The sequence below is a fragment of the Myxocyprinus asiaticus genome, chromosome 47, assembly GCF_019703515.2.
Source record: "Myxocyprinus asiaticus isolate MX2 ecotype Aquarium Trade chromosome 47, UBuf_Myxa_2, whole genome shotgun sequence".
Lineage (NCBI taxonomy): Eukaryota > Metazoa > Chordata > Actinopteri > Cypriniformes > Catostomidae > Myxocyprinus > Myxocyprinus asiaticus.
Window position 1 is genome coordinate 3,566,720 of NC_059390.1, and position 21,844 is coordinate 3,588,563.

At 38.8% G+C, this 21,844-nt stretch overlaps 2 protein-coding genes across 4 annotated transcripts in view; both read right to left on the reverse strand.

Annotated features, from left to right (window-relative positions):
• The window catches only part of LOC127436539 (synaptophysin-like protein 1), a 323,805-nt gene that overhangs the window by 230,468 nt on the left and 71,493 nt on the right, over positions 1 to 21,844 (reverse strand). The window lies entirely within an intron of this gene.
• Positions 1 to 21,844, reverse strand: part of LOC127436511 (metabotropic glutamate receptor 8-like) — a 219,695-nt gene that overhangs the window by 187,625 nt on the left and 10,226 nt on the right. The window lies entirely within an intron of this gene.

Consider the following 21,844-nt stretch of genomic DNA (forward strand, 5'->3'; position numbering starts at 1 on the left):
AATACGTAACACTTTCTATGAAGCATGTATTTATAATGCATGATAAGGGTATTCTTACTGCATTATAATGTATGCCTAATGCCTTATAATAAACCTTCTTGTGACTTTGTCTCAGAATGCAAATGAGTAAAAATACAGTGCCTTTAGTAGAGCTGTAACTTTATGGGGGTGTGGATAATGTTCATTTTAATGTAAGCAAGTTTAGGCTGACAGCTCTTTTACATCTGAAAAAATGTTTTGTGGTTTTGTTGATTTTATTAAATATTTTATTTTCTAAGTATTACAATAAAAATGTTCAAAGCAAATGTGTCTTATAACCACTTCATAATATCATATGGCTGTTTAAATGAAGACCTACTGTTGCTTGTATTACTTTATTTTAAAGCAGACAAAGACCACTTATAAATGATTATGACCACATTATAAAGCCTTTTGGATGTTTGCAAGAAGACTTTTGCATTTGTCATTTGACTTAAAGCGGTAAAAGACCACTCATAAATTGTCGGAAGATATTGTGCAGGTTTTTATCTTAAATAAACAATGTCAAAATATGAAAGTTATAATACATAACTCTGAGACCTATAATACATTATAACTTAAAATAAATGTGGATAGAACGTGGTGTTGATCATGTGTTATAATGCAGTATACACTTAAAAGTTATAACCATAAATAGTTAAGTATTATTTCATATTATAACTGTTGTTATGAGATGATACAACATATTATAAGGTTTATTATAAGGTATTATGCATTCATTATAATGCATTAAGAATACCCTTATTATGCATTATAAATACGGGCTTCATAGAAAGTGTTACCAACAAAAAATACTATTTTTTCCCCACATCTAATATTTCATCTCAAGCATCATTGGTAAACAAGTACTCCAATTTTTGATAAAACTTTATTAGGGGCAGAATTGTTTGATGGGATGGAAATTATGCAACAATGGAGGAACAGTGGTAATTTGTGTAACAATATCTATAAATCATTTCACACAATAAAGATTGAAACGGCACATGATTATTTTACTCTATGTCTAGATTATCACAGTTTGGAATAGCATACTAGAGTACTACAAAGTATGCATATTTTCTGTACATGTAAACAACTTGACTCCATTTCTAGTGTGATGAATGCATGAGAAGCAATATCAGCCATGATTTTTAATATCTTTTTCTTAACTCGCTATTTGATCAGACTTCTAAAACTTTTGTTTTCACTTAAATTATTCAAAAATGCAAAACCACAATTTTTATTTCCGTGATGATAACTGGACTCTTCTCACTAAATAAAAGAGCCAGCCTCTTGGTTTAGATTTTCATAGTTTTAAAAATTTAATTTTTACGATGCATTTTCATATTTTAACATTGAAAGTCTGTGACAAGGGTAAAACAAAACAAAAAAAATCTACAAATTAAAGACCTTTGAAAAATAGCAAAAATAAATGATGAGAGCATATTTTTAATTAACAGACTGATGGCTACCAAACGACCCACACATTTTCTTTCACAGTCCATTTGGCTTGATTTCCATCATTTTACCAGCAGCCAGAGGAGGTAATCCTTCATACGACTTTAGTCATAGAAAATATTATCAAAGCTCTTATCGGGCACATGTTAGCTCTCGATGAGGACATTAAATTAGCATTATGACACTCATGATAATGATTTCATTTATAATGATCTTGAGGTTGCCCCTTAAAGGGGGGCGCTGGCAGGGCGTAAAATTAACGCTTATAATGGACAGTACTCCAACCCCCCCCTCAATAGATAACGGGGCGCAAAATTAACGCTTATAATGGACAATACTCCAACACCCCTCCCCCCAGCCCCCACTCAACAGATACATGGGGCGTAAATTAACGCTTATAATGGACAATACTCCAACAACCCCCCCCCAGCCCCCGCTCAACAGATACATGGGCCGCAAAATTAATGCTTGTAATTTTTATTACTCCAGCACCAACACCCTCACCCCCACCCCCACCCCACTTGACAGATTCATGGGGCGCAACATTTAGTTTCACATACACGCTCAGAAATGGGTAGCTGCGCCCCTGCCCATACTACTCACAACACTTACCTCTTTGGCCACTGGGTGCAGTGTTTCAAATTCCGGTAAGCACAGACTGATTTCAGCTAAAGAAAATTCAACCTACTGTTTCCGCTTTCACTGTGAGATCATTCTGTGAACTCTATACTCTTACTATATATGTCAACAGCTGTGTTCATTTTTATTCCTCCAAAGGAATCTTAGCAAAAACAAGAGACAAAGTAGATAAGTAAAGCATAAATAAAGACTCTACAAGGCTCAATCACATTTTCTCTCTCTCTTCCTTTTGTCACAGATCTCTTTATCAGCGCGCTGTCAAGGGCGAGACGTGTACAAACACAACAGATGAGACGCACGTCTGCTCTGACGTAGAAGCACAGCGTATGTCTGCAAAGATGTTATAACACTTGAAGTGTTTATCACTCATTTATTTCCAGCCAATACATACTCAAAAGGATGACTAACTCAAGCTGCCATTCTGTTTAGTAAGGAATTTTAATGTTAGTTAATAAATCGTGTTCTTGCTCATTGACTAAACAAAAATCTGAAGACACTCTTAAAAGGTTAAAAAGTTGGAGTGCCTATAACTCTAGGACTTTTTAAGATATATTATGCAATATTAGTATACTCAATAGTGCTGTTCATCAATGAGTGCTTTACATGCACACCAATACACTGATAGCTACAACAATAAAAAAAAAATCGGCTTATTAAAAAAACATCAATTTAAGATACCCGCATTTACATGAGATATAAAATCATCGTTTTTGATGTTAAAAACGTAAACGGTCACGCACTTAACACTTGGGCACTTTAGATAAGCCAGTAAGAATGCCACTGAAGGTGTTTACATGCAACATTAATTTGGGGTAATAGGCAAAAATCTACCTGTGTTAAATCATTTAAGACCTCACCTCGATTGACCAAAATCTCTAAAACTGTTTTCCAAGTTTACATTTCAATAACATATTTCAAACAACCAATGAAATGCAAAAATCATTTGCATCTTTAGTTCAAACCAGCCTGACAACCTATATTTTTATTCAATAGTAGTTTGCACGTCCAAATATGTTTGCCATACCATGTAAACTGGTTGAGCAGCTCTCATTCTCTGCTGCTAGTGTCACGGTTCCAGCATTTGTGCCAGCTCATACTGTTGTTTGTTTTTCTCTCTCCCTCGTGTCTCACAGGTGGAGCCGGCAATGCCGATCATTCCCCGGGAGGTGCTGATCATGGCAATGATTTACTCGCCCGTTCCACCTGCTTCTCACTGATTGCACTCCCTACTTATTCCTTGTGTTTTCCCTCTTTCTTTGCCAGTTTGTTTTTTGCTGTCTAGTGTTAACCATGCTCTCTTGTTTAATTGGAGATTGCTCGTGTGTCTGAAGGTGTGGTTACCTTCAAGTTCACAGTCGCCTTCGCCTGTATTGTCGCCCAGTTCCCTTGGAGAAGGGTCTCTGCCCGCGTGTCGGGGGAGAAACTCGCCTGGTTTTTGCTTCGCAACACACCAGCTTCAACGGACTTTCTTCTGATTGCTCCTGACTTCCACAACACACGCATTCATCATACTAACATACTCATTCCTTAGCCTGCTGAGCGGCTATAGCTTTTGACTCTGCTCATCACTGAAGCCGGTGCCGGGTGTGCCTGTCCTTGTCTATAAACGTTGTTGTTAATAAACTCATTGACTGTTCCCCTCTACGTTTGGGTTCCTTTGTCTCCCCTCACCCCCTGACAGAATAAACTGACCAGCATGGACCCAGCGGAGGACACTGCTCTACTCTCCGCCCTTTCACAACAAGGAGCTCTGCTTGGACGACACCAAGATCAAATCTCTGCCTCTAACCGCGCTCTGGAAATTATGGCTTTGCAGCTTGCGGAACTCACTGCGGTGGTCCAGCAGCTCCGCCCTCCTCTTGATCCCAGTCCCGTGCAGGACACACCCCCATAAAGTAAGTGTCTCCCCCCCCAACACTTCACTGGGAAACTGCAGCAAAACATGTAATGAAGCACCTAATTAAATTTTGCAAAAATGTTGTCACGGTATTGCAATTTTCATGAGATCAGGCTGGATTTTCATTATCCGAAATGTACACTGGATTAACAGTGACAGTGAATAGGGACAGACACTATCAATCTAATTGCACCAAAGCAGTATAATTAAATTAGTCAATATAAGGGTCATTTACAAATAAGGTTGATAAAAAAAAAAAAAAGTAAAAAATAAATACATCTTTATAAAAATCTAGTTTAAAACACTTTTACAAGTTTTTCCACATAAAGTTTTGAAAAAAACTTTATAGCATTTTCTACAAAGATATAGATTTTAAAAAGTTATGTGGTATAACCATCAAGTAAAAGGTTTTAAAAAACTTTCTTTGCGCCTAGAATACATTCGAGTGTACATGAATTAATCATTAATTTAAAAAAAGTCTTCAAACATATTTTTGAAGGTATTAAAATATTTTGTGTCAAGAATATCAAGGAGTTTTTTCAAGGTTACACTACACGACCTGAAGAAAAAAATACCTTTTCATTAAAATGTCAAAACTTCGGATATTTTTTAAACTTCAAAATCATGGTTTGATTATAATTTATTTTATTTTTTTGGCAAAATAAACAACGAAATAGCAACATGTTAGTTACACCACATGACTTTGATTTAATGATAAAATATTTCCCAATTAATAATTTTTAATCTATATATATATATATATATATATATATATATATATATATATACAGAATATATATTAATCATATTTTACACAATTGTTTCACTTCTTATTTAAAAGTATTTTAATAAATTATTATTCTGCACAACAACATTTCTTTTTTCAAGAATTTCCTGAGATTTATTTTTATTGTCACCAATGAAAACATGTTCATCATAAAATAGGTGTGTTCAAGTTAATTTTTTAATTATTTATTTATTTATTGTGAATTGCCCTTTTTATGAATTTTTGAATAATTCCAAAAAAAGAATTATGGCAGGTCACTGACCCTCAACTTGTACGCTACGTTTCAAGTTTTCTGAAGTCATACAATAGCTTCAAGTGAGGAAAAGACAAAAATTTTAGTTGTTTAACACAGTTCTAATATCTCTCAAATCTAATTTACACTTCTGAATATTCAAACTTAGTGTATCATTCTAGCTAACAATGCAGCAACAAATGGCATCTGGCACAATTTACAGAAAACCTGGTGTAAAACTCCTTAGTGGAAGGAGGAGGCGAGAAGCAGATTTCCTGGTTCAGGTAAGCGTTTTTATTTTCCTCTCTGCAGCAAATACACACTCTCAGGGCTTTTACGTTGTTCAATAACTCCACAAACTAGTTCACAAAAAAATCCACAAACTAGTTCACAAAATAAACTCTCAACTTTGCAATAATAACTCTTGGCTTCACAATCCGTGCCCAGGCTCTCTCTCCCGTCTACCTGCGTTGTGGCTCTATTTATGTCACTCTCCCCGTGCTCACTGAAATTAGAGACAGGTGTTAGACATAATTCAACTCAGGTGCAAGCGCCCTTACCGCTTTTTCTCTCTCCGTAGAGATGCTTGACCACGCCCCCGCTGCCACACCTGGCATGTTACATCACCACACAGCATATTTGAATATATTAAATATGTATATGTCAAATTTAAAAGATTTAAAAAAGAGATTTAAAAGCTGCAGCCGGAGGGGAAATTATTTAGCGAGAGTTTCTCACATAAAGCTATAGTATGGTTTCAGAAGACTCGGAACATAGCACATGTGGACTACTTTAAGAATACATTTCTGCCACTTTTTGTCCATTTTTTAGCTCCACAGTCCCATTTCTCATTCACTGTTGTTGAATGGAAAACAGCAGCGTAAACATTCTGATAACATCTTTTCTTTTCCACTAATGAAGGAAAGTCATGCATGTTAGGAATGACATCAGGGTGAGAAAATAAAGCAGTACTTACATTTTTAGGTGACTTTATCCATTATGTGAGTTAATTTCAATGCAAAACATAAAGCCCACATGCAAACATGCAAACCTTAACACGCCACAGTGTAAGAAAGCATGTCAATGGGTGAAAGGGGGAGAAACATTTAAAAAACCTAAAAAAAATAAAACACTTGCTCGCTCTCTTTCACATCTGTGCAGTGTGCGGCAGCTGAGGTGAGGAAATTTACAGTGTGAGTACAAGAGAACGAGGTGCAGGCGTCACGCTGTCACGACGTGTTATTACAGAAATGGAGATGGGATTTTTAGAGTCACAGCAATGCGCTGTGACTTCTTCCGAATGGTTGCCATACCGTGAACAGCACTGTGGTATTACTCACAACATGCCACCCACCGGGACCCCGGTACACGTGCAATTTTCCACCAATGCGGACGGAATACCACCCTACAATACTCTGTGTTTCCTGCGCATAATTCAGCAGCAGCACTGCTCCCTTCTAAATCTACAGTGCAAAACACAGTGCAACCAAGTCTGGTTCCCATACTAAGGACTCTAAAAGGACAAATTGCTCTTCGGTTGTCCACATTGCTGATCCACATTGCTCCGCACACAGTATGTCCAACAAATTTTGCCAAAAGAATCATTAATGGAACCTTTAAAGAACCAGAATCAAAATCGTTAAATTCCTTACAATTCCCATCCCTACTAATCTGACATTCTAAATAATCACATAGTTAATCTGATTTATTATTTAATAATCATGCCTCTCATGCATGCACCATAGAAAGCGATGAGCAACATACAAGCATGAATTTCCCACAATGCCATAGTATGTCAATAGATCAGGTCATCTCATTAAAAGTATGAGGTAACTACTGGATGTTTCCAAAAGCCACACAACAGTCTCTCCCACAGGAGTACGTGATGCCTGGGCTATTTATATGCACTCATCAATGGTTTTTGGACTTTATGCTTCTACATTCTTCCCTTTGTTAAGGGTGCTTCAAAATGACCCTCAACAGATCTACTGTAGGCCTGACCTTCAGAACCAATAAATGGGATGGAGGAAATAGTCAACACTTAGGTCCCTTTACTAATAAAATATTTTATTTCCATCTGCATCCCTGTGTAGTTTTTATATTTTATGACTGACCTGTCTTGTCAAAAAGATGGATGAATGAATGTATCCGTCCGCTGTCTGTGTGACCTCCAGTGGGATAATGTGCACTGAAGTGATTTCACGACAGATCTGTGGGGGATCTTTTGAAGCATCCATTTATGATATCATCATCTTACTACTCCACAACCAGGGTTTGGCAAAGTTTAAAGAGATAGTTCACCAAAAAAAAGAAAATCATTCACTCATGCTTTTTCAAATGTTCTCTCTTCTGTGGAACATAGAACGTGGACGTTCTTTTTCTCCCAATTTGGAATTCCCAATTCCCAATGTGCTTTTTAAGTCCTCGTGGTCGCGTAGTGATTCGCCTCAGTCCGGGTGGCGGAGGACGAATCCCAGTTCCCTCCACGTCTGAGAACGTCAACCCACGCATCTTATCACATGGCTTGTTGAGCTCGTTGCCACGGAGACATAGTTGAGCACGTTGCCAAGGAGATATAGCGCATGTGGAGGCTTCAAGCCATCCACAGCGGTAACCACGCTCAACTCACCACGCGCCCTACCGAGAGTGAACCACATTATAGCGACCACGAGGAGGTTACCCCATGTGACTCTACCCTCCCTAGCAACCAGGCCAATTTGGTTGCTTAGGAGACCTGGCTGGAGTCACTCAGCACGCCCTGGGATTCGAGCTAGCGAACTCCAGGGGTGGTAGCCAGCGAATTTTACCACTTAGGCCACTCTTTTTAATATCCTCCTGAGACATGAGTGTGACTGCTGTGTGGATTTTACATTTCCCTTTTTGATTTGTAACTAGTAGCCCCTAATAAGAATACAAAAAAATGCACAAAAAAAAATAAAAATTCTGAGCAAATAGTTTTCCTAAAAATGTATGCCCTCATATGTTGACAGCGGGACTAAGTTGTGAAACTTTAAATAATACCAAGCTATTTTTATCAAATTGTTTATGATGTTTCCAGTGTTGGTTATTCATGTTTTTGAGATATTACAGACATTACAGATGATTTTTCTGTAAAAAAAAAAAAAAACTTTGGAAGTGTATAGGGACAAGCACATATAAAAATTCTTTGACTTGGTTTTACTTTTATGTTTCAATGTTTTTTTTTGTTTGTTTTTTTTTTCTACTTTGGCTACAAGATCTCAATGTTCTCCCTTTGCACTGTCAAACAAACAAGTGATAGTCTGTGCTGAAGCCTTTTGCCAACCAGAACTTACAATTAAAAAGGACTTAAATGTTGATCTGTATCTCACCCACACCTATCATATCACTTCAGAAGACATGGATTAAACTACTGGAGTCGTATAGATTACTTTTATGCTGCCTTTATGTGCATTTAGAGCTTCAAAGTTCTGGTCAACATTCACTTGCACTGTATGGACCTACAGAGCTGAAATATTCTTCTAAAATCTTAATTTGTGTTCTGCAGAAGAATGAAAGTCAGACACATCTGGGATGGCATGAGGGTGAGTAAATGATGAGAGTATTAAGGGCATTATAGCCAATATTTGACAGCCTGTAGACCACCCGTCAATTCGATAATAATACACTAATTTCAAACGTTGCTTTATAATCATAAAAATGCTACCATTTGGCTAATGAACTAGATTACTTGACAGAAGAATCATTCTGATAAGCAATATCACACAAGCAAGAGTGCTGTTGTCCTTAACATCGGTACGGATGGTACGCCAATTTTAAGGAGAATTTTGTTCACTTTTGTATGAATTTTGGACCCTTGTTTGATCACCACTTGATGTCCAATGTAAAATCTGGGTCCTGACGCAAAACCAGTTTAGAAACTCTCGAACAGATGTTATATATGCTGACGGAGACTCTTTTTGGTCTGTGGGTGCCGTTTTAACATCACATGTGGTAAGAAGTTGGAGATTAGAACTGATTTCAATGCAATTGTTGAGAAATCTAATTGCAATTATCACAGTTATCACATATAATTAATAAGTTCCATTAGCAACCAGTCAAAGTCATGTAGAGACAATAGCAGAGGCCGAGAGCAATCACAGTGTCTGTTTATCTGTCAGTATTGCAGGTCAGAGAACGCGTTTGATTTATGGACACTCGCCTAAATAAACTGTTAATAGGGTGCTGGGTGGTGAGGCCTGCAGTTAATTATATATGACAGCAGGGGCCTGGGTAGCTCAGCGAGTATTGGCGATGACTACCACCCCTGGAGTTGTGAGTTCGAATCCAGGGTGTGCTGAGTGACTCCAGCCAGGTCTCCTAAGCAACCAAATTGGCCCGGTTGCTAGGGAGGGTAGAGTCACATGGGGTAACCTCCTCGTGGTCGTGATTAGGGGTTCTCGCTCTCAATGAGGCGTGTGGTAAGAGCCACGTGATAAGATGCGCGGACTGACTGTCTCAGAAGCGGAGGCAACTGAGACTTTTCCTCCGCCACCCGGATTGAGGTAAGCAAGCACGCCACCATGAGGACCTACTAAGTAGTGGGAATTTGGCATTCCAAATTGGGGAGAAAAGGGGAATAAAAAAAATTACAAATGATATATGACAGAGAGAGTTCTCTTAATAGGGAGAATCTTATTATGAAGCGTCACTCTGTTCGTCCTGGAGAGAGAGACAAGAGAAAATTGAGGTTCTTTAGAGAATGTGGTGATTTTGGTGGTGACTGCAGTCTACTCACGTGCAAGTTATTAGCCATGAGTGTATATGCGCAGTGGATATACAAACACCAGCGATGATCAGGCAATCATAGAACTTCACAGTATATATGTGCATTATGATGATCCTCTAAAAACACTAAAACCAGCTGGTCAAGCTACAAGCTACTCATAGTATCACTTTGAGAATTTAAAAAAAAAAAAAAATTTTAAGTAGCTTTCAAAATTGAAGCTAATTAAATGAGCAATATCTTTCTAATTATTTGAGAACCAGATAAATTATTGAATAATAATAATAATGAAAGAATTTAGAGAAAATATTTATAAGTACAGTACAATACTTATAAGTACTGTCTCTTTAAGAATAGCGGCAGTTCAGTGAGTGTCTCTCAGAAGTGTTCAATATTAACGAGACTGGAGTTGCATAGCTTCTTTACTGCATTGGTGCAATTTGTGATTATAATGAAATATTTCTGTTTTTATTGTTTTTTGATCAACAACTGATTGTAAAGAACAGAAATGATATTAAAAAATGAATTATTCAAAGACAAATGGGCCCCCTTTACACCTGGCATTAACATGCATCTTCTGTGAACAGATCACGATCAGATCACGCTTGACCACATTAAATGCCAGGTGTAAATGCACTCAAGACACATTTTGATCTGATCGTGATCTGATCACTGAAACCACATTCGGAGGTGGTCAGGAACCATTCAAAGAAGGTGTAAATGCAAATGTGTTTTTGTTATCTGGATACAACTACGTAAGTAATGAATTATGTGATGAGGCTGCGCTACAGTCATCTGTTGTGTGTTCTTGCCTTTTTCTGTTAATTCAGCCATCACAATGTGAAGAACACAACAGACAATGCAGTCTTGCAATCTTGTAACACGAACAATGAATGATATCCCATGAATTATTCCACTGGAATGCACTTGGAATATCACGGATCTCTCTTCAAATCCCCACTCGCTTACGTCTCTCTCCTCTCTTCTAATCATGCACGTCACACATGAAACCAGTCTTCACTCGCGCATTTCAGATGAAGCACATTTAAACAAGTACCGAACGCGAGACAAATATCATTAAATTAGTTTCGGCGACCTGAAATCCCTGATTGTTAGTGTTAGAAAGCATTTCAATATCCATCAATGTTTTCACTAAATTCACTAAAAGACTGGGAATTTTCAGTTATCACAACTTCTGATTTAATATGTAAGTTGCGTTTTAAATTTGATCACAGTGGAGATGCATTTGAATGCAAGGTGTAAATGCAATCCAGCTAAAGAATATCCAGATACTATCCGGATATGAAACGCATGATCATGCAAGGTGTAAATGGGGCCATGGATTGCGTGGATCTTGTCTTTGGACACACATTACACACAACATGTCAAACCAAACTTTTACTCTCAACATGCAGTGAAAAGATCTTGCTGCTGAACTACTTCGCCACTATACAACTTAATAACATTTACCTACAAGTGGCTAATCACAGACATTTTTAGTCATATAGCGTGAAATTTGTTTGCACATGCGACTGATTTACTCAGATTATGCATAAAGTAAAAGATCTATTTTGGGAATTTAAGAATAGAGATGAAACAGGCTTGAGGTCAATCGATTGACAAACCTCATATAAAGTGTGCAGACAAAACTTTCAGGTGTTGCTACACCTTTCCTGTTTGGAGCTTGGGGGATATTTGACCTCCTTTTGGATCAACCTGTCCTTCCAAAAAAATATATGGCATTTTCCCAAATGTGGAATGATCTTCCAGATCTCTTGTAGTTTGCTCATGCATGGCAGAGGGGCATAAAACTCCATCCAACTGCTTTAATCGTGTGCTCAGAGCTACAGGACATAGAGAAGAAAGAAAAGGTAAGAATATTTTATCTGCTTCTCCCCATCCCCGTATAATTTTAATAGCCCTTCCTTTTGGAGTATGTGAGTGAAATATTCATGCACAGGGACACGAGTGTGTCACAGGAGGAGAGAGAGTGCGCAAGCGTGTTTTATTTGTGATTTAATGGAGGCACATAATCTCTATTCAATTGACCGTTCACATCACCCCTCGATTTTAATTCCCGCCCGGTCCACACTGCCCCAGTGACACACTACAACTCCTCTCCAGCAAATTCAGAATCCTGAAGTGGCAGAGAGAACCCGAGAGGGGAAAAAACTTAAAATGGAGTTGCAGGACTGAAATGAGACGTGTGCTGTAGACACCGCTGCTCACCATCTGATTGTCATTATCGGGAAACCAGCAGAGAGGGATGGCGAGAGAGAGACAGAGATGCGGCTAGACGGCCATCGCTTCACGTGTTTAATCAATACACACTTCTTTCCCATCAGACGGAGAAGTCTCTTATTTGGCACTGTAATTAGAGCTCTGGATGCTCTGAAAGGCTCTCATCTACTAGTTTTAATTAGAATTTGCTTCTACTTGGGTCAGGAGGTTGTTTGAGGTAGCTGCTGCCAGCTAATAAGAATTGGGCTATAGTTATGGTGAATGGGTAAAGTGCATTGACTTTGCGTATGTAATTAGTGGCATGTTACCCAGTGAAACACATGCGTGTTGAATGTGTTGTTAAAGCACCTGTCATAATATCATCCTAATTTTCTCCAAAATATGCTTACTTGGATTAAAAATCACTGAAACAGTGTTGGGGAGTAAGGGTGTCCCAAATGAAGCACTATGTACACTCACACTATGCACTCCAGTGTATGAATTTTCAAAGTGTATTACTGTCTCAAACAGAACAGTAACAGTTTACACAGAAGCATCGGAAGTGATGTTTCAAACACACGCAATGTGTTGCCGCTAGCATTAGCGTATTAACCAAACTCAGTTCAACATTTATATCTCAAATAAAGTACATATTTACACAGTGTGGGGGTGATGGTTAAGCGTTCAACTCACATTTGTAAGGTGTTGTCTTCACAAAATTTTCACTAGATGCCACTTTCACCATTGGTTATGATTGTTTTGTCAGGCCAATATCGTGGATAGGTAACTCCGCCCCTTCCGCTACGTAAGGCAAGTCCCAAGCGCTTAGTGCATGAAGTGTAAGACATTCCACACTCCATTAATTAGGTTGAAAACATACAGTACATCATCCAGGTACTTGTGGTATTCTACTTTTTGTTGCACATTCAGTGTGAACATACTACTCACACTAGTTACACTACAAAATACATAGTAGAATATGCAGCTAATGATCCAAAGGAGTGTTTGATGGATTAAATGCGTATATAGTTCTACTAGTGCTGTCAGTCAATAACAATTTTTTAAAAATGTAATCGCAATTAATCGCATATTTTTCATAGTTAATCGCGATTAATTACATTTGGAAAGTTTTACGATTACATTTTGAAAGTGCTGAAATGTGTTCTCTTTGGAAAGAAAACAATATGTAACATAATTCTTTATTAACTTTTTACAAACAAAGCCTTCCACAGTATAAAGATAGAAATGCACTATTTCAATTACAATTTACAATTTAGGCAACATTAAATGTCTAAGTGTATGGGAAGTTGACCAATTGAATAAACTAGTCCCCATCGGTTGCATATTCATTGCAATGCGCATTAAATCTTTTAATCTCTCATCCTCCACAATATTAATAAGCCGTAGACTGTGGCTATCCAATTTTCTACGGCAGTTGTGAAGCTGCATTCATGATTCGCATCAGGACATCAACGCCATCGTCAAGCACTACTTTGAACTTCACATGAATAGCGCTGCAGATGTCTAGTTCTGCTTTTAGTGCTGGCACTGCCCATGTAATTATACTTATCTGAATTGGCATTTTCGTGATAGTAAGAAGAACTTAATTAAATTGCACCCTCCAGAGGCTGCAAAGTACTTGATTTCTGTCACAAGTCCCATCTGGGTTTGTTTTCTACAGCAAACAGCATTAAAGGAATATTCTGGGTTCAATACAACTTGAGCTGAATCGAAAGCAGTTTAAGAAAAGGAGGGACGAGTCAAAATAGATTTTTGTGGTAATCAACATTATGCCACAAATGCTGTAGTGAACCCGGAATATTCCTTTAAGAGGTCCTTTCTCCATCACTATATCACTCTATATGGAAATAAACAAGTACGCGCTGTGTGCGTAGTTGTGCAGTGTAGTAATGTCCCTGGATACATCGCAACAGTTCCGTGTGAGAATAAAAAAATAAAAAAATAAAAATACAATGTCAGAATCGAATGTCAAATTGGTAAATGCGTTAATCAAGTTAAAGAAAAATTAAACCGTCAAACATTTTAAACAATTGCAAGCGTTAATGCATTAATTTTGACAGCTCTAGTAAATACGTTTTGCTGGTGCTTAAAGAGCCGCATCAGTATCGAATTTTGAAAGACCTGCTCTGGAATGAAAGCTAAACTCTTATATAACGTTTAAGGCTAGGGTATACTGGGGCCTGGGTAGCTCAGTGGTAAAATACGCCGGCTACCACCCCTGGAGTTCGCTAGTTCGCTAGTTCAAATCCCAGGGTGTGCTGAGTGACTCCAGCCAGGTCTCCTAAGCAACCAAATTGGCCCGGTTGCTAGGGAGGGTAGAGTCACATGGGGTAACCTCCTTGTGGTCGCTATAATGTGGTTTGTTCATGGTGAATTGAGCATAGTTGCTGCGGTGGATGGCGTGAAGCCTCCACACGCACTATGTCTCCGTGGCAACGCGCTCAACAAGCCACATGATAAGACGCGGAGGCAACTGAGATTCGTCCTCTGCCACCCGGACTGAGGCGAATCACTATGCGACCACGAGGACTTAGAGCACATTGGGAATTGGGCATTCCAAATTGGGAGAAAAAGGGGAAAAATCCACCCCCCCCCCCCCCCCAAAAAAGGCTAGGGTACACTTGGTTTTTCCGTGCGCTAATACGTCCCGCTCACAGTCATGTGCTCTAGCCATTCAAAGTATATTCTTTTTAACCACATGCCTGTTCGATCGTGTTTGACACATGCACACTACAACTGCTTTGTGACACTGTTGTAGCACAGTCAATAGCAAGTTCATTTTTAGCGAAAAAAAATTATAATTTGCAAATAAAGCAGCGTTTCCATCCCATGTGTTAAAGAGCACCTATTATGGTTTTTCAAATATTACCTTTCATGTAGTGTGTTATATAACTGTTTGTGAATGTAAAATAGTCTGCAAAGTTTCAAAAATCAAAGTGAACGACAAATGGAGTTATTGACTCCCAAAAGAAAGAACCGATTCTGAACACCTGAAACGAGTCGTTAGTAATTCCAGACTTACTTCCTGTACTAACCTACGTAATTTGGTAACAAAAAACACGCCTCTGGTCTTCATTGGCTGCTCGTGAACAGCTTTGACCGCCCTCAAACACTACACTAACCAATCACAACAGACTGGGACATCTGACCAATCAGAGCAGAGTAGGCTCTCTGAAAGTTGTTTAGAATGAATCCTTTAGAACGGATCATTGAACGAGTCGTTTGTGACACTGTGAAAAAAAGGTATTGCTGCAATTTAAATTATGAGCAAATTAAAGTGTTTTTTTTTTTTTTTACCTTGGATGCATGTAAATCTATTGTATGAGACCTTTAAAACAAAATTAGGCACGTTTAAAAACCATAAAAGGTGCTCTTGAACAAAATCGTCACTTCTTGGGAAATTGGCGCAAAATAGAAATGAAAATGGAAGTTGGAAGTCAATGTGTACTTGGGGTTTAGAGCGTGCAGACAAAATGCTCTGACGTACTTTATGCTAGCTAGCATTCAGCTAATAGTAAATTGTTAAAACAAAATGAAGTATATTGATGTATTGATTAGTAATTCACATTGGCTGTACCTGCATATATTTTTTTTATTTAATTAGACACCACAGGAGTCCAAAGGGAATCTATAACAGCAAATAAACTATTCCCAGCTCTTTGAGGATGTAGGTGACCCCTCTCCTTTGCTAAAGTATTTCCCATGTCTTTTATTAATGACGTCACTAAAAAAGGGCATGAACCTCATGGGGCAGTGCGGAGAGGGTCACATGAGTTCATGCTATCGGCGACTGACACCCTCTACCCTACTGAATAAAGAGAGAGAAAGTGCGAGAGAGATAGTCCGCGCTGTCAGGTCACATAAACGCCTGTAGCTGTCACCTACCACCCGCACTGACACTGACAAAGAGAATGAAAAAGAATGAGCAATAAAATATTATCATTTAGGTGAGGAGAGAGGAGGTCTTGGAAATGAAGGAAAGAGGGAAAAAATGTCTTGTCGAGGAGAGATGTGCTATTACATTTCTAAGCGATTCTCGCCTGGCTGACAATCAAACAGGCAAAAAGAATCCCATGGACTTGCATTGAACGAGGGACCCGAGCTGACAGATTTCAAAACCAGCTGGTGTGAAGTGAAGTCTATCCTGAGCCATAAAGCAAAAATGAGACCTCATTCTAGGACAACTCCATCTACAAATCTGTCAATGCTGTTGTTTACCAGTGTGTCTCTCGTGGACACAAAGAAAATCTTCCAGCACTTTTCATCACTATGTCATTTTCAGTCAGGCACCAGATTTCACACTCATCTGCTTCATCCCAATGGACTTTTACTGTGTGCGATTAAAACACTTTTGTAGTAGTCAGAGTTCCCTATTTCAATTGGACATCTAAGTTTAAACAATGCAGATTAATAAAATCATAACTAAAGAAGCTCTTTAGCAGGAAGTACTGCCCTTGTTTTTGCGCATTACTTTTGTTTTCATGTCTACTATTTGTCTGACGGAATCATTCATCCAAAAATGAACATTCTGCCATCATTTACAAATTTTCATGTTGTTCCAAACCTGTACGAATTTCTGGTAACACTTTCTATGAAGCCTGTATTATAAGCAGTGGTGTAGCCAAGGATGGGCTGGGGTGGTGCTGGGCCCACCCAGAATATTAGAAATTAATCTTTGACTTCAAATATATATTTATGAAATAGTTTTAAAAATGCATGAATTCAGATTTCTGAAAGTGTGAAAGAACTGTGTAACACAGTTCAATGGAAAGTAGGAGGCGAGAACCGGCTTGACATTATAAATAATATTTTAATAATGAACTTAACCAAAAAGACAAACACACACAGGTGTCAGAGAGCTGTCCGTAACTCTCTCTCTGTCGCACTGCCGTGTCCGTTCGGCCTTATCCCTCTCGGGCTTAATCAGCCTAATTCGGGGCTGGGTGTGCGGAATCACGAATCATTATAATGCATTAAGAATACCCTTATAATGCATTATAAATACAGGCTTCATAGAAAGTGTTACCCAATTTCTTTCTTTAATGGAACACAATAGACACATTTTGAAGAATGTTTACACTGCTCCTTTCCATACTACAAAAGCTTACAGTGACCAGGGGCTCCAAATAGAATGATTAAAGTAATCCATATGACTTGTGCGCTACATTCCAAGTCTTTGAAAGCCATACGATAGCCTTGTGTGATGACCAAACTGAAACTTAATGAGATTTGAGAGCTACGGCAGAAGGGAAGATTATCAGTCAATAACAATTTATGTTTTGTTCTGTTCCTCGAAGAAAACATATCGTATGGCTTCAAAAGACTTGCAATATAACGTATGGGTTACTTTAATGGTGCTTTTTGTTCCTTTTGGAGCTTGACAGGTCATGGTCACTGTACGCTGTAGGGTCATTCTTCAAAATTTCTCCATTATTGTTCCATGGAATAACAAAAAAGTAATAGGGGTAACAACACACAAATTTGAAACACTCTAATTTTGGGGGAGGAAAATGCCGTTCTAGTGTGGATGAGAAGCGTAAACATACGCTGTAAACATACATAATGTGTTTCTTAAAATAAAGACGTATTAGTGTGGACGTGGCTTAAAGCTGAAGTATGTAACTTTTTCTGTGTTAAAATTCTTTCTCCTATCCAAGCTTAACATGCAAAGACAACTTAACAGTATGCCATTCATAGGTTAATTTTCTCGAAAACTGTAAGCACTGTCTTTATGTGGCGCTTTGAAAATGTCTCTGTTTGTTCAGAGCGACCCACTTTGACCCACCCCAACAACGTTACTCAACTAATGGTGTGAGTTGGGGGCGGGACTATCTCTTCGTTAGACCAACGGCAGATGAGGGCATATTCAGAAAACACAATTTATTTTTGCAATTCCGTTTGGTGGCGCTAGTGATGCAGGAATTACACACTTCAGCTTTAAATGTGATTAAATGATGAGAGAAATCATATGTGGAAGAACTACTCCTTTAAAAAAAAAAATCATTTAGCAGACACTTTTATCCAAAGCAACTCAAACCTACAACCCTCCAGTTACCAGGACACTATTCAGTATATCACACTGCCCTTTCATTTAGAGATGCTAGCTGTAGTCATTGTCAGAAATGCATGCTAAAACCACCAAGAGGCTGCACAAATATGTTAAAGTTATGGCAGTGTTTACTCCGCCTGTGCGACTGTTTGTGTGTGGCTCCTTATAATGAGATCTCTCCAGCTCCGCTCGCTTCATTATCACACTCTTAATTCTTCTCATGGAGGAAATCAACGGCGGAGCCGTGAAGTGGCACCCGCGGCCCCTCGCCTTCTCGTCCTCTCTCATCCTTGCATTGTCTCCACAACAACAAAGCATCTGAGAGCCGACTCTCTGCTCTTTAACCTGAACCCATGTGTCAGGCTCTCACCGCGGGCTGAGAAAGAGGCCCCTGGAGGGCGCTGAGTGCTTTCATCTAAAAACCTACTGCATTTCAGCACTGTTCTTAAGCAATAGCTTTATTTATGTGTTGGCAGAGTTAGAGATGGGCGCTAAGACAGTATATAGCATGTGACAGTAGGAATGTTTCAAACCAGTAGAGATTTTGCTACTGAAAAAAACAAAGCAGAGTTCAGTTGTGTAAAGATACCAAGCAACATAATGAAGAATTCAACTGATCTGCACTCACAATTGTGCATAGGTTATGTTTATACCTAAACCTACACCAGAGTAAAACTTAAAGTAAAAACTTGCAAATCTGTATTGCTGTCACACACATGCACTGATGCACAGATGGAACCAGCCAAGAAGAAGCAGTTAAATAGATATAGGAAGGTGCCGAGCTTTATTGGCCTCATGCACTGAGCAGAGTCGATAACGGTGATTTTCAGCATGCAAGAAAACCAACCTGGCAGAATTAACTTAAGAGGGCTGGTTCAATAAGTGAAGAAACGCTAAATAATTTTATGAAAATGCTGGCTTCATTACACAATCCATTATACAGCAGTGCCAGGCCAGTGATTTATGCTGTGGTACATTACGTGGTCCAAATAAGCCGTGGAAGAGCACGGTTGAATCTGACCTATCCATAAACACAGAGACTAACGATAACGGTCTGGCTGACTCAACCCAACATCATGTGCATCTGTTGCTTAATTACATTTTAATCTAACTGTTGTCTTTCTGGAGTAATGACGCGCAAAATCGATTCATAATTCACAGGCTGTTCCTGCTGAAATGCGACGCATTAACGAGTTTGCTTTGTCTTTAACTTACGACTGAGATGCAAAGCAAATTTAAATACATTTACACTCGTCAATTTAGCTCTCAGCATGAATCTGATATGACTGTGCATTTGTTCTGGGCAAAAACTCACAACTGGGTGTAAAAACTACCACGGCTGAATGGATGTGGCTGCATGTTGTTATGAGAAAAACAAGTAACCTAAAAGCCTGTGTGTGTGTGTGTGTGTGTGTGTGTGTGTGTGTGTGTGTGTGTGTGTTTTATGTAACTGACTAGTGCTTTTAACAAGCACAATGGTTGGCCTGTTTCAACACAATTATAACTGACATTCTGTTGATCCAGTCATATTTTTCTATTAAAACACATCCAGACCCCCTTTTGCTCTCAACTACATTGCACATACAAGATACATTTCAAAAATGAATTTCCCTAAAAGCAAAGTGATCTTCACCTGTTACCCCAATAGACTGCTCTTTACAAAGTCATATTTCTTTTTTCAACAAATAAGTTAACAGGAATACCACAGCAATAGAAAACCTGGAAATACCATAAAACTGTGTTCTTTCAAGCCCAACGACACCACAGTGACTGCTCAAATCTCTGCCTGCCTGGTAGACATCTCGGCCTGAATGAAGGAACACCACCTGCAACTTAACCCAGCCAAGACCAAACTTCTTGTCTTTCCAGCCAACCCTGCTGTTGAACACAACATCACCGTGCAGCTGGGTGCAACTGCAGTAACACCTTCCAAAACAGTCAGAAATCTGGTAACCATCGCTAACACTAAATTTCACAGACCACATCTCAAAGACCGCAAGATCATGTAGATTTACACTCTACAATATCAGGAAGATAAGACCCTTCCTCTCTGAACATGCCACACAACTTCTTGTTCAGGCACTTGTCATAATTAGACTGGACTACTGTAACGCTCTCATTGCAGGCCTCCCCAGCAGCACATCTGGTCTTTAATGAACCAAAGAGAGCGCATGTTGCACCACTCCTTGTCTCTCTTCACTGGCTGCCGGTTGATGCACGTATCAAATTCAAGGCTCTGATGCTGGCGTACAGAACAGTCACTGGGTCTGCTCCAGCACACCTAAAATCATTTCTGCAGAGCTACGCGCCCACTAGAAGCCTGCGGTCGGCTAAGGAATGTCGCCTTGTTGTACCAACAGAAAGAGGCACCAAAACACTTTCCCGAACTTTCGGCTTCATCATACCACATTGGTGGAATTACCTTTCCAACACCATCCGTGAAGCTGACTCACTTTCTGTCTTCAAAAAACAGCTAAAAACACATCTATTCCATGAGCACTTAACCAGTCACAAAAATAAATAAAAACAAATAATAATTTTTCCTTGTTGCATTTTAATCTGTTTTGAATGCTATTCTGATATGGCACTTTTCGTACCACTGTCTCATTAAGATGATTTGCTTATGTTTTTCCTCTTTTGTAAGTTGCTTTGGATAAAAGCATCTGCCAAATGAATAAATGTAATTGTAAATATAAACGTATAAGTCATGGAAATGTCTATAGTGAACATTCATTCTTGTGTACAGTTTGTGTAGTGGAAAACTTGCTTGCAAGTCATAGTAAAGTCCAGTTTGTGAGAAAGTCGTTCCTTTCAGCCAGCCTGCCAATGAACTGGACGAAATGGTTTATAAATCACTCAAAATTATTCATTTGCAAATGTATGTGAATGAAAATGTCTGAGCGTGTGTCTGAAAGAAAAGCAATGAGCAACAGAACATGTTTTCAGTCTCTTGGTTTCTATTTCTGTGGCGTCGTGCTGTTTACATGACAAGCATATTCGGTCTATGAATGTACATGTCAATGTGAAACAATACAAATCACATTCTCAAGGGCTTTTGTATTACAAATGAGCCTGAACAAATTCATTACTATTGAAGTCTATGCTTTGCTGTTTCTGGGAAAAGGTCAGTCAGAATGCACAATGAATGCAGTACAGTCTGGACAGAATTTGTGAATATGCAAGTCAACTGTTTGGCAATGACTTTCATATTGTAACATTTTGTTAAATAAATTAGAACAGGCAGCAGTGACATTGAGTTTCAAGGTGTTTAAGGTTTATCAAAGCCATAACAAGCATTGTAATAAACAATCAGACCCATCATCCCACCAGCAGTAATCCATAAGCAGGAGTATGTGCATGTATAAAGTGTTTTGCGTTGTCAGACCTTTGACTATCAGCACAAAGTCTGATCCACACTGCGGATTATTCTAGCAAACTTCCCACTGAGACAAGAAGAGACCGTCTGATCACATGTAAAGCCACCAACTGCAGTTCATTTAGGGGTAAGTTTATCTGAAATTGATGATACCACATACACAGACCGGCACGAAAAATATTGAAACAATGCTGTGGCAGCCACTATGAACGATTGTATAGAAAACACTGAAAAATAGCATAAAATGTGTGTAGACTTTTTGATCAAAATCGACATTGGATCCAACGCCAATGTTTTTAACTGGATGGGGTCTTGGTCCAACTAGCCCAATCCAAATCCAGTGCTGTGTGTTAGTCATGGTCGTTACTGTCAAGCTCCAAAAATGGCAAAAAGAACCATAAAA